Genomic DNA, 14,676 nt, shown 5'->3' with positions numbered 1-14,676 from the left:
AACGGCAGGTGCCTCTGGAAGTGGATCCTCTAGAACTTGTTCCTTTTTATCGTGCTTGAGAACAATTCTCATATTTCTATACCAGGTGGTAAATTTTGTTCCATTCAGTTTATCCTTTTCCAGAATTGATTTCAATGCAAAGTTTTGAGCAGGTGGTGCCATTGAGCTACAACTGAAAATATGCAATCACTAAGCAATGTGTTTATGTAGAGTAATTCAAGCCTTAAATATATATCTACTCCCACTGAAGTCGCCATCCCTCCGCAAACTCTTAGTGATTCAGGATCCGTCTAGCGCGAGCGACTAGTGAGCTTTAGTGTCACTGCTAGACAACTTGCCTATTTGGTAAGGAACTCCTTGCTAATCGTATCTCTATACGACTCCTGTCGGTAGGGTAGGTATATCATACCTCGGCTCCCGACCTTCTTTGCCACAAGGCCCAAAACCGTTTTGATAGCCTTGTCAAGTTAACCTGATGCAGTGCATGTCTGTGTCCAACACGAACCCTCCAGTTCAAGGACATCTAGCAGCACCTCAATTTTATGAGCCCACTACCAGACATACTTGACGTGCGAAGGTGCAACATACAGAATGACAACGTGCTTGATATTAATGAGGGATCTTTCTACCATACTAACATGTATAGAAATAAGAAGCAATATCAATCACATATAAACAAAAAATATGTGAAATAGTATGGCTCCTTCATGGACATCCTTCCATGGCCGGCTCCAACTACGATGACCAGGGCGATACTCCATCTTGTCCGTCATGCCGGGACGCCAAAGACTCGAACTTGAGCTCTGTTCTCCAACTACTACAACTAGTAATAAATTTACACAGGATCACAAGTCAACACACAGGTTGTTATACAATATAATGACAACTCTTTGGCTCATGTCGGCTGACAATCATGACACGCATGTCATTTTAAATTACACACATGCATCACATACATATGAGCCATACTATTCACATCAAACCTGCAAAAAAACTCATCCATAGAGTCGCATTCTACCGGTTTGTGTGATCATGTATGAAATACAAGGCTCTATGCACATAGAGGTCCCCCTCATGAGGTCTCCTCGTGAGGTCTCCTCGTGAGGTCTCCTTGATGTGCAGTTGATGTCATCAACCGTGCACATAGCCAAACTTATGAACGATGCCGGATCTCATCCGCCTCCTCCACATATCAAATATGCATCCGATCTGAATCTAAAACCACTAGCAGAGGCTCTGATACCACTGTTGGGGTCTACTGTAGGTGCATCACATGCGAATTAAAATTCCTACGTGCAGAACATCCAAGAACATGCTATGGAGATGGATCACATATCGTTACCACTAGACGCACAGTGTCGTGCAGCGGAAGTAGAGTTGGGGCAACGCGTCCGCGTGGTTCGTTTCCTCCTTGTCCGTTTTCCCTCGAGCAGCCGGTTCGATCTCCCTCGAAGAGCCGGTCGCCGGATCACGCGTACAGGCTCACCGGAGCGGCGCAAGTGCACCGCCTCTAATGGTATCCCCACGTGTAGGAGGAACACACCGTGCGGCAGATTGCTAGGTCCGATCACATAGTCGGCGGCGAGTGGAGATGGCTATTCGCAACTCATGCAGAACCCTAATGACGACGCCAAAGCTGACTATTCCGTAGGTGTGCCGCACCTCCACTATATATAGGCGTCCGGCGTAGGCTCCATTCTTGGGCCTCGCACGGACCCTAAAGCCCACGTGTTCCTTCCCTGAAGTGCGCGACCTTTTAGGTTCTTGTTCACTTGGTCGTGATTCAGACCACGTCTGACTCGGCTAGTGGGTAGCGGTCTCTAGCAAGACGTCCCGACTCCAAGTGTCCGATGAAGCTGGTTAGGCGAACGTGTACTTCATACTTCTGTTCCCTTTGCCGCACTATATACATTGTCGTGCTCAAGGCGATATGGTCATCCTTGTTGCCGCACGACCTTTTTCTCGTTCCAGTGAATCCGACCAGCATTCGGATTATCTCATAATCCTCATCGCATGGCCATGCTTATCCAGGTCGGATCACCCGAGGGGCCCAGCGTATATCTCTCCTGGTCGGAGGGGCAAATCCCATCTTGCTCGACCATGTCTCGCGGCATGGGCCTGGACAAGCCCGAAACCTACCTTTGTAACTACCTAGTCACGGAGTAGAGTTTGGTCGGCCCAAAGCAAGTCTGTCACCATCTCGAGTACATGCGACAACTCATGTCTTAGGACATAGAACGTATGTTGTACTAGAGACTCACAGATGACCTATTGCTGCGTCTCATAGTTGGGTTTGTCCAACTCAGACCTTATCTTGGCTTGGATTCGACTACATCGAATCCATCCAGATCTTTTTGAGTCATATTATGCGGCTAGCATCCAATGCTACATGACCAGTGAGACCGGACCATCCATAGTGTCATATGCTAGTCTAACTTGTTGCGCGTCCACACAACCCTTTTGACTAGGGACTCTTTAGGACAGTCATCATACAATGCATGTCTCACAAACAAGTCACATACTTGTTAATTACACATCATTGATAATGTCCAAGGACTATCTTTATTCATAAACACATAGGAAATATCATCATACATAATTGCCTCTAGGGCATATTTCCAACAAATGGCCTAGCCCAAAAATGCCTCGTTTTTCGCGCGGGATCAACCCCCAGCTGCCAACCACACCCTCCAGCCGCACTAGGCTCGCCGAGCCCATCTGAGGCTCACCCTGGGCTCGGATCCCGCCGCTGTGCCGCCCCGAGCTCCACCGCAATGCGAGGGCCTCCCCTCGCCGGAGCCGTGCGCAACCGCTCATTAGAGCTGCCCGTGCTGATCTCACCGTCACCCCCACGACTCCTCTCCGACTAGATCCGGCGGCCGTTATTGTTCCATCCCCGGCCACGCCTCCCCGTCGGCCTGCCCCACCTAATGGCCGCAAGATCCGTCGCCATTGTCAAGTCGGGATTGAGCAAGAGTGCTCGATCCAGCTCCAGGTTCGCCCGCTCTAGCGCCCGCATGGGCCACCGCGAGATCCTGCGGCCCAAAAACCGGTCTGCCTTTGCCCCGCGGCCCATCTCGCCCCTCCCGCGCGCCTTGCTCGGCCTCACCCACGCGTGGGTCGCGCCAAGCCGTCGCGAGCACCGGTGGACCGCTCGGCCCGCCTGCCCCGCCTGGATTCCTCCTCGCTTGAGCCGAAGCCCACTTTGGTGAGCGGCCCAGCCCAACTACCCCTCGCCCAACGTGTTTTATAACTAAATTGCGCTTCTGTGATTCGGCCCGTATACGATTGTCTGCTTAGACGAATTTAGCTATTTGTGAGGACATTTTATGATTTGAGAGAAGTGCATAATTTTTAAATTGTTAATAACTTTTCAACCATGCATCGGTAGAAAACAATTTAGATATGTAAAATGTGTAGAATTTCTTATAGATTAAGAATTTTCAACTTTCATGCATGTTTAAAAATATTTAAACCCATGGTTTTGCATTGTTTTGCGTGTTGTCATTTCAAAATGATTTAATTCATGGCAAAATAACCGTGCATAGGATTTAAAAACTTCATACATGAAAAATGCTTAGAATTTTGTGTAGTTTCACTATATCCAACTTACAACCATGTTGAATTTAACTTGATGTTTTCATGTAAATTTGCATTAATGCCATGTTTAACCGGTTTATGTCATAATTAATTAACCGTAGCTCCGATTAAAATGATCCACATATGTAACTTGGCTAAAAAATGTGTAGAACATCATGATGACATTTATTTTGCTACTTAACAACTTCAAAATTGGGTATAGGCAGAACAGTACCGAATCTTAATTTGCATATGGGGATTTTCCGGAATTGTTATTTATTGTTCCGACCTCATTTAAACTTGTGTATAATTTTTATGTAGCTCCTTATTATCTTGTTGCATCCATGATTAACATGTTGTGGCTATCATTTGCATGCATTTTGCATTCGTGGCATATTATGTGGTGTTGCTCATATATTTTAAACCGTAGCTCTGTTATAAATGATCTATATATGTAAATCGACTAGAATGACGTGTAGAATCACATGGTCAACTTTATTTGGCATTTAAATAAATATAAAATGTATTTAGTTCAGATCTGGACAGATTTCGAAATTAACATATGGGGTCATTTCGGAAATGCTATATGTTGTTTCCGACCTCATTTAAAATGCCTAGATAGTATAGTTTATTTATGCTTCACCTCGTGCCATATTTAAACAACATTTAATATTGATGAGCACCTAAATGTGAGTAAACTAAATATATGAGCCTGGAGTTTCGTCAATATGCAACTTGTTGCAAATTGAGCTTCATTTAATGTGTAGTAATAAATTGTTGTGATTTGTCATGCCTTGCATCACCAAACCGGACATGCATCATATGTGTTTGTGTAGCATGTCTTGCATATGTTGTGGTGTTTATCGTATGTTGATTCTTGTTTCTGATTTTCTTCTTCTCGATGGAGTTTCGCAAGCGTGTCGGAATGTGAGAATTCGTTCAACTACGTTGGTTCGTCTGCATCATGGATTCGTTCTTCTTCCAAGCGGGATTGCAGGCAAGATGACCATTTCCCTAGATACCATTACTATCATTGCCATGCTAGTTGTATCATTTCTTCGCTATGTCTCGCAGCCTACCACCTTTTTAATAAGCCTCCCAACATTGCCACAAAAACTTCTAACCTTTCCACAACCCAACAAACCACTATTTGACTATGTTACCGCTTGCTCAGCCTTCTTATAGTGTTGCTAGTTACAGGTGCAGTTGCTTCCATGTGAAAACATGGGTTCCTTGTTATATCATCATATTATTGCTATTTAATATAATGCACCTATATACCTGGTAAAAGGTGGAAGGCTTGGCCCTTTAGCATGGTGTTTTCTTCCATCTTTGCCGCCTTAGTTTTGACTACCGCTGTTAAGTTCCATATTGAGCGCTCCTAACATGCTTGGGGTTGCTATGAGGACCCCCTAGATTTTTGTTTTGGGATAAAACTCTTACGACAAGGCCCAACATTGGTATTACATTTTCCTAATAACTAATAAAAAGCATAGGGACCCACCGACACCCGCGGATAATTAATCAACCCCTGGATCAGTGCTCCTCATGAGTGTTGGTCCAAAATAGAGCACTGTGCGGGGCCAACCCAGGGCAACTTGGGTATTTCTATGAGGCACCCGTACGTGTCTCTTATCCGACGTGTCCTAAAAACGAGATATGCGGCTCCTATCGGGGTCGTCGACACGCCAGGCGGCCTTGCTGGATTTTTTACCTTTCTTGAAGGTCTTGTGCGAGGGATTCCGAGGATACTTTGGGCTATCTCGAGGTTGAGGTTTTTCACTGGAAATCCGAGGAGATCACGGGTTTTCCACGGCCGAGGTTTCCGATGCAGCGTGTGGTAGTTTGTGATGGACTAGTTGGAGCACCCTGCAGGGTTAAATCGTTCGGAAAACCGTACCCACGGTTATGTGGCAAACTTGGAAACTTTGTTTAACATCCTATTCTAGATAACTTGAAGTAACTTAATTAAAATATGCCAACTGTGTGCGTAACCGTGAGTGTCTCTTCTCGTGAGTTCTGTATCTGGAAGAGGACACTGTGGGGTTATATTTGACATAAGTAGCTGTTTAGGATCACCTCGTGATCATTCTAGTTCTGGTTTGTTTATGCATAGATCACCCCTCTTATTCTTGTACTCGTAAGTTAGCCACTCAAATAAATGCTTAGTTGCTTGCTGCAGCCGTACCACTTAACCATACCTGACCCATTAATCTTTGTTAGTCCTAATACCTTTGGAAATGAGATTGCTGAGTCCCTGTGGCTCACAGATTCTACAACAACAATTGCAGGTACAGGTAAAGCGATACTTTTATGTGAGAACGATGATTGTGCTATTTGGAGTTTCTTCTTCTTCTTTTTCTTCATCGATCTAGGACGGGTTCCACGCCGACACCCTAGGATAGCAAGGATGGACGTTGTTCTTTTATTATTTGTTTTCGTCCGTAGTCGGACACTACTCTTCCACATGGTGATTGAATATGTTGTTCTATTGTTGTGCTCTTGATGTAGCTTGTGGCTAGTGTAAGCCAATTCCATATACTCATCTCTTTTGTACATGTACTTGTAACAATTTACATTCTTGCAAAACGACGAGATGCGCTTCTATCCCTGCCGAGCCCCTCGTGCCAAAGTAAGTATAGGATCGCATCTTGTGCGTTACTGTTGGAAATATGCCCTAGAGGCAATAATAAAACAGTTATTATTATATTTCCTATTTCAAGATAATCGTTTATTATCCATGCTATAACTATGTTGAATGGAAACATAAATGCATGTGTGGATATACAGTCAAAACTATGTCCCTAGTGAGTCTCTAGTTGACTAGCCTGTTGATCAAGGATGGTTAAGGTTTCCTAGCCATAGACAAGTGTTGTCATTTGATGACGACATCACATCATTAGGAGAATGATGTGATGGACAAGACCCAAACTGTAAACGTAGCATATGACCGTGTCATTTTGTTGCTATTGTTTTCTGCATGTCAAGTATTCATTCCTATGACCATGAGATCATGTAACTGACTGACACCGGAGGAATGCCTTGTGTGTATCGAACGTCGCAACGTTACTGGGTGACTATAAAGGTACTCTATAGGAATCTCCAAAGGTGTCCGTTGAGTTAGCATGGATCAAGACTAGGATTTGTCACTCCGTGTGACGGAGAGGTATCTCGGGGCCCACTCGGTAATACAACATCACATACAAGCCTTGCAAGCAATGTGATTAAAGAGTTAGTCACGGGATCTTGTATTACGGAACGAGTAAAGAGACTTGTCGGTAACGAGATTGAAATAGGTATGGAGATACAAACGATCGAATCTCGGGCAAGTAACATACCGAAGGACAAACGGAATGGTATATGTGATTATATGAATCCTTGACATAGAGGTTCAACCGATAAGATCTTCGAAGAATATGTAGGATCCAATATGGACATCCAGGTCCCGCTATTGGATATTGATCGGAGAGTGTCTCGGGTCATGTCTACATAGTTCTCGAACCCGCAGGGTCTGCACACTTAAGGTTTGGTGACGTTTCAGTATAGTTGAGTTGTAGGTGCTGGTGACCGAAGTTTTGTCAGAGTTCCGTCTGAGATCCCAGAAGTCACGAGGAGTTTCGGAATGGTCCAGAAACAAAGATTGATATATAGGAAGTTGGTATTTGGATTCCGGAAGGATTTCGGGCATTACCGACATTGTACCGGGAGTGACGAATGGGTACCGGGGGTCCACCAGGTGGGACCACCACTCCCCAAGGGGGCCACGTGGACTTGATGGTGGCGCAACAGCCCTTGATGGGCTGACTAGTGAAGCAAAGAAAGCCCATGAGGTAAAAGGTGGAAAAACCAAAAGAGGTGGACAACTTGGGGAGGAGTCCTAATCCAAGTAGGATTGGAGGAGGACTCCTCCTCTCCTAGTTCGACCGAGCCCAAGGGAGGCTCCCTTGGTTCGCAAGCCTAGCACCTCCTTCCTCCTATATATACTTGGTGGCTGACTCGCCGGCGGCGCGTGTTGGCCAGGGTAAAAACCTGATCTTTCTTCGGACGGACCGACGGCGGCGTAGCTCGTTCCCTTCTCGAAGGCGTCGCCGCGGCTCTTAATGCGCGTCATGTTGCTCTAGGAGAAACTCTAATCCTCAGGTCGAGCTGTGACGGTGCTCTGGTGTCGTAATCTTTCTGAAGGGTTGTCTTAATCCAACGGTTTGTCTCTTTGTGATGACGTGTTCACGGTTAAAGACCCCGATCGCTCTTGTAGTGCTTGGGGTGATGTTGTTGCGTTCAGCGCCTATGTATCATACTTTAGGTGTATGTATATTGTGCTAACGTGGGTTGTACCGAATTATGGATAATCGTTGCTTTATATATAAATTCGGGTAAAAGCCTTTTCGGTATCTTAAGCATACCGGAAACATATCCAAAAGAAATTCTACGCCATTTACCAACACAGGGCCAATATGCGGACAATGCTACATAATACTCCATCTGTATCAAAATGTAAGATCATTTTTTATATTATTATAGTAACTCTTCTATTTTATTACGGATATAAAAGTATAAATGAATAATCCCGGTCAATACAGACTGAATGTAAATTCAACAACAGTCCCATCATGCCAGAAGACCGGTTAACTCCACGGGGCTTCAAAATGGTGAGCCTAGTTTGTTTCGGAATACTTGAAGCTGTACTTCTTAAAGTACTCTCGAAATCCATACACGCTCTGGTCATAGTTGAACTGCACATGAGGAAATAGTACTTTTTTCGTCACAAAATAAGTATCGTTGCTCTAGTATAGAATTTATACTAACTTAGTGTTAAATGTGCGGCATTTATTTTGGAACGGAGGGAGTATCATATTAACTCAGACCTGGCAAATATGAACCAAACATATAAACCATCAGACTTGACAAATACTCCAGTTGTGAGTAAAGTATTCCTTCTGGAAGCGGCAAGGTAAATAAGATGGCTCATGCATGAATGGATATTTTGTAAGGGCGCTTCAGGATATTGCTTACAGGTAGAACTTTTGTGGAGTAGGTGGCGAAAAGAACTGGACCTAGACAAAATAATAACGATAATATAAAATGTTAATTATTTTTTGACAACAAATACTACTAATAATAAGGATAATAATATTCATAATAATAAAGATAAAAATACTAATAATAAGAAAAACAAAAGGTATATAAAATGTTCATTATTTTTTAACAATAAATAAATAATAATAATAAAATACTAATAAATAATGTAGACAATATAAAGTTTTTATGAAAAACAATAATAATAGTAAATATTAAAATACTAGTAATAATAAAAATAAAAATACTGATAATAATAAAGATAAAATACTAATAATAATAAATACAAAAAATAATATAAGTTTTCATTATTTTTTGACAAAAATACTAATAAATATAAATATAAAATATTAACAATAATAATAGTAAAGAGAAAAAATAATATAAAACTTTAATTTTTTGACCAAACAATACTAATAATAATAATGATAAAATACTAATAATAATAAAGAAAAAATTAATATAAATGTTCATTATTTTTAAGAAATATATTAATAATAATAAGAGAAAGATACTACTAATAATAAAAACAACAATTATTTAGCCCAAATAAATGACCCAAAATGATAAAATGGAAAAAATAATTCTGGCTTAAGATTAGTTAGCACGCCAGCAATAGTTTTTTTTTTACGGCTGCTAGGCATCAGCCGCCTAGCCAGCCGTTGATTAGCGATGATATTGGTCGCACGATTTCTGAACCACGCCATCGCTTTTGATCCCAAGACGCCATCTCTCTCCCCCGCAAGCTGATTCTAGACAACCATCAGCTCTGTGTACGAGTTCAAGTGTGCAATGTGGCATCCACAGTTGGACGACATGCAACATCAGCTTCTGCTTGCACCATGCAGCATCGTTGTTCATGTATAGCAAAACACCGAGGAGATCACCACACAGGCACACACTAGCCATGACTGCAGCGCCGGGTTGCAGCAACGATGGTGCTGCCACTATCCTTTGAAGCATCAGCGGTGCTCCATTGTAGCACCGACGATGCACCGGCGTCCCGGCAATGCTCCATAAAAACACTCTCGGAATGCAGCGTTGCAGCACACGCAAGGTTCCGGCAGCCGGCGATGCTCCATTGCAGCATCCGTGAGGTTCCGGCGGCCCAACAATACTCCATCGCAGCACCGATGATGCTCCATTGCAGGTCCGACGATGCTTTGGCGGCCTGGCGTAGCTTCATTTCAGCACCTCGGCTTGCTATGCAGTGGTCATTCGTGCCAAACGACGATGGCGGGTAGTAGCGGCAGCTCCGACGATGCTCCGATGGCCCGGCGAAGCTCAATTGCAGCACCCGGCTCGCTGCGCGGCGGTTATGTGTGTCCTGAGCCGATGGCCATGGGACGTAGCGACGGTGATACAGATGATACAATGGAGACAACAGCTTGCTGCAACAGAATAAACACGTGCAGAGAGGCGAGGAGAAATGAGACGAGATGAAGGGCGCGCTCGGAGAGAAAGGAAGGAGAGATGAGACGATATGGCAAAGATGCGTTCAAGAAAGGCAAAGGTGTGGACCAGAGCAGAAGGAAGACGGAAGAGACACGCTAAGATACGTGGCAGCCGAACGAGCCGGCTGATTTCTTTCGAGAAATCAGTCGGTTGATTCTAAGAGTTTTCTTTTTTTATAGGTACGCCAGAATAGTTAATTAAATATGGCGTGCATAGCATTCCTACACTATCAATATCTTCCAAACGGTGAGTACAATATTTTAAAAAAAAGCAACGCCAGCACTAGCCAGCCATGTAAAGCTGACGTGTGAATTATGCCTGCACCAACATTATTCGAAAAATATAATAGTGACATTTTTTAAAAATGGTGCCCCATCAAAGAAAGTTGTGGCTAGCCGTTTTTCCATTATTGCCACGTGACCTTGGATGAGGAGCTCGGTACTATGAATTAGCGACACAACATGACCGATGTGGCGAGGCGAAGCCCCCGGGTCCAGCCAAGGTGAGAGAGTAGGTCGGCAGGGTGAGCCGAAGTCCCCAGAATAGGTTGATTAAGCGATAATGAAGCCCCCAGTCCTACCAAGGTGGCGGAGCAACGGTGAGGTGACATCAGAGCCCCTACGTCAATCGACGTGTCGAAAAAACGCGACGTGGTGGAATTCATCTTTAAGAAGCGACGGTTTGATGATGCCGACGCACCCACCGTGTGCCATATGTGTGGCGATGATGTGGTCTTGATGAAACCGAACTCCTGGTCAGCTATCCGAGGTGGATATTTGACGTGGTTGGTGTCGTCTCAATGGAGTGACGGTGCAGTCGATGCTAGTGCATGTCGGTCTCCATGGAGTAACAAGGTCGGGCTGGCTTGATACCGGTGTGGTGGTTAAGATCGCCTCGGGAAAAGGCTCAAAAATTTGTGGGCACGTATTTAAGAAATAAAAACAATACCACAGAAAAACATTCCTTCAAAAAAGACGTCTGGTAACCCATTCATGAAAAATAGGATACTAGATCATATTCTTTTTTGTGTACAAAATAGATCCGAAAATTGATGCACTCCTTGACTCGTCCCAGAGTTTGATCGGTCAAATTGAGCTGAAATTTTGAGGGACTGTGTACATAAGAATTCTACCGCCGATGAACAGTTGGAGTTTCCAAAAGGATGTTCGAGATGGCCGTTGGACTCCTCATGCCAAACTTGTGTGGATTTCCTCCTAGGTTCGACATGGCTCTGATATATCGACGATTGCCGGAGATTTCTCCAACGGATCATTGTCGGCTCAATTCCGCACAATTCCGCACAATTTCATTGAAGCGATCGTCTAAGCGATGGTCGAGCAGGTGTTGGCAGCCGAAACGAAAATGTTGTCCAAAAAATTCTGCATGGTCGCGTGAGGGCAATGTTGACGTTGAGCCCCCGAGCTGCATGGATGAATTTTTTCATGATCCCGGTTGAGATCAAAATTGATGTTGATGGAGACACCCATCCAATCTTGATGATCCTACATGGGGTATAATCCTCTACTTGGTCGAGGTGACCAGCCAAGGTAGCAATGAAGATCTGTTCGGCATGTAGTGACTAGTGCGTGTCAACATCGATGTGAATTCTCATCTCACTACGCTGATCACCAGAGGGACCTGTATGGGCCACCAATGTCGGAGTTGAATCTGCTGGACCTTGGATAGGGGGTCCCAAAATGATGATCTTGGCTAATGGTAATAGAACGGAGAGGGATACTATATTTTACCTAGATTCAGGCCCTTTGAAGAGGAAAACCCCAACGACCTGCTTCGGTTACATTGATTGTGGATGGGTACAAAGTCCAAGATGATCTACCTTGAGATCATATGTGAACGAATCTATTTGTCGAATATGTTCTATTAACTAGCCTAGATTCGATTTATATAATGGACCTGATGCTTAGGATTTAGGGCTTCTTTGATTCGAAGGAATTTATAGGATTTTTGGAGGATTGAAATCCTTAGGATTATTTCCTACATTCGTCGTTTGATTCATAGGATTGGATCATATAGGAATTTCTCCTATGAAATCTTTTGTACTATATTTCATAGGAAATCTAACATCCACTTCAACCTTTTTTTTACAATTCCTTTGTTTTTTCTGTGGCATCAAACGCTCCTTGCTAATCCTATAGGGTTCAAATGAACGTGCCACTTCAACCCTCTACTTTTCATATTCTTGTGTTTTTAAAATCCCGCGAATCAAATAGGCCCTTAGAAAAGTCCTCGTCTTGTGCGCCAAGTCTCGTGAAATCTTGAATACATCATGTGTTGCCCGAAGAGGCCCAATAATTAACCGCAACAGGGTCCTCAGCCCGGTCTTCCTGGATGGGAGATGATATGATGAGTAGCCTCTAGTCCAACACACCATCACAGGTCCTTCTCTGGTACACAAACGAGATGCAAATGAAAAAGATGAATCTCTGACTTGACAAAGGATGCAACGAATCTCTAGATTGAGCCACACAACATACTTATTCCCTGAAAACTGCTATCCTCCCTTAAAAGAAGACTAGTGCTTCTCTGCTAGACCAAGAATTAAATCACACAGATATTGGAGTAGTGTAGTGTTACAATGGTGATTGAAGATCACACCCTCAATGTAACATGTGCTTTTCCCTCTTCCACTCTATCGAGGACCATGAAAGCACATAAATAGAAACTTTTCAGAAAATTTCCCTCGAACTAGGGCACATGACTTCGAAACCGCTAAACGTAACATGCACAAAAAGTTTGATCCTTTAAAAATTCTCCAGCCATTATCTCACATAGGGATGAGCAAACGTATTATTCTTTGGCCAGAAAGACTAGACTGAAAAGATCAAGAATCAAGAAAAAATGTTAGTAGGAAATAATTTAAAGTAATTAGCAAGAGATGAAAACATATGTTGACAGATGAAACGTAAGGTAAATAGCCATAACTTATTCTAGGTTGTAAAATATTTAAATACATAGAATATTTGTGCAAAAGGATCACCTGCCGAATCAAATTAACACAAAGGACCTCATGTGAGATGAACTGTCATAAAAAATCAGTTGCACCGTGGCGGCATACACACCAACACATAGGGCTTGCCGCCACGCACGGTGTTCACCGTACAACTCACTCACGAACAGGTTTCTCACAACAAAACGGCAAGATGCGAGTGAACAATACATGGCACCAGCCGCACCACATTCCATGGCGGCAACACTGTTCACAGAGGTGAACAGTATTTTTTAAAAAATAAAAGAAATTAGAAGAAAAATAAAAAATCTGTATTTTTAGACAGCAAAGACCATTGAGTGTTTTAAGTGGGTGCAATTTTTCAGTTTTTTCTGCTATTTTTTTATTTTTATTTGCGGTTGTATTTTTTGATTTCTTTGAAATTATTGTTCATCCACACACCTGCATGAACAGTGTTGCCGTCATGGGATGTGGCAGCATATATTTTTCGCTCACGCCATATTCGTTTTGTTGTGCAGGTTTGTTGTGCGAAAACCGTCTCGTACATGAGCAGTGTGATGAACAGTATTGCCGTCTCTGCGCGTGGCGACAGATGTCACGTGTCGGCTAGCGCGCCTGCCGTCATGATGTAACTGGCCTTTTCTGGCGATTCATCTCACAGATGGTCTTTTCTGTCAATTTGATTTGACCGGTGATCCTTGTGAACAAAAAATCCAATGCATATGCACATGTGCTTCCTGTGGGAGCAGGGGTGTGCTTCGCAAGGGATCACACCGTTGACATCAGATTTTGGCATGCAATAAATCATGATTAAGATGTTTTTAAATAAAAAAGTGATTTACGTGAAAAAGTTCCGTAGTGTTGACATGAGCATCTTTGAAGTTTGGGCTATCGATGTCGGATCTCATCTCGACGGCTGAAACTGTGCTCAAAGTACAAAGATTTCATATTTCGAGTACTGCTCGGACAATTAAGCCCCCCAAAAGACATGGTATGAGAAACTTTTCTACACGAATTGTCTTCGTCTCGTCGAAACGATCGATTTTGATATAAAGATCGTCTCAACCGGAGGTCCGATGCAACCTGTGGAGCCAAAACAAGATAAACAATAGAAGTTGCACACTCATTTCGGATCCACAGAGCTTTTTGACTCGGTGACATAGAGTTGACTCGGTAATTCCGAGAAAAATCATTTAGAAATTTCGACTGAGATGCAGAAGATTACAGAAAGTTGGCCACGTTAACTCGGTGGGACCAAGAAAAAACACTTGGTGGCTCCGAGTTGGTCCAGAAAATTGCTAAAGTTTTCTGTCCGAGTTAGGTTAGGGTTTTTGACGTTTTGAACGGGATTTTTAGTCTTTTTTTGTACGGAAAGTCCATCCGCCTCATATATATGTTAGAGGTGACGGCCGATTGAACAACACACAATCGAATCAATTTATCTACTACTTTTCATGTTCATCTACTTTTATCTCCTATCCTTGTATCTTCTTCTTGTTCTTCGTTTGGAGGACAACGATCCACAAGGCCCTAGGAACGGTCAGGCTGACCAAGGGCAGCCCATAACCGCCACGCGCCCTGACGGGGTCCCTTTCGGG

Source organism: Hordeum vulgare, chromosome 2H (genome assembly GCF_904849725.1).
Source record: "Hordeum vulgare subsp. vulgare chromosome 2H, MorexV3_pseudomolecules_assembly, whole genome shotgun sequence".
Classification (NCBI taxonomy): Eukaryota; Viridiplantae; Streptophyta; class Magnoliopsida; order Poales; family Poaceae; genus Hordeum; species Hordeum vulgare.
Note: the sequence above shows the minus strand (reverse complement) of the source record.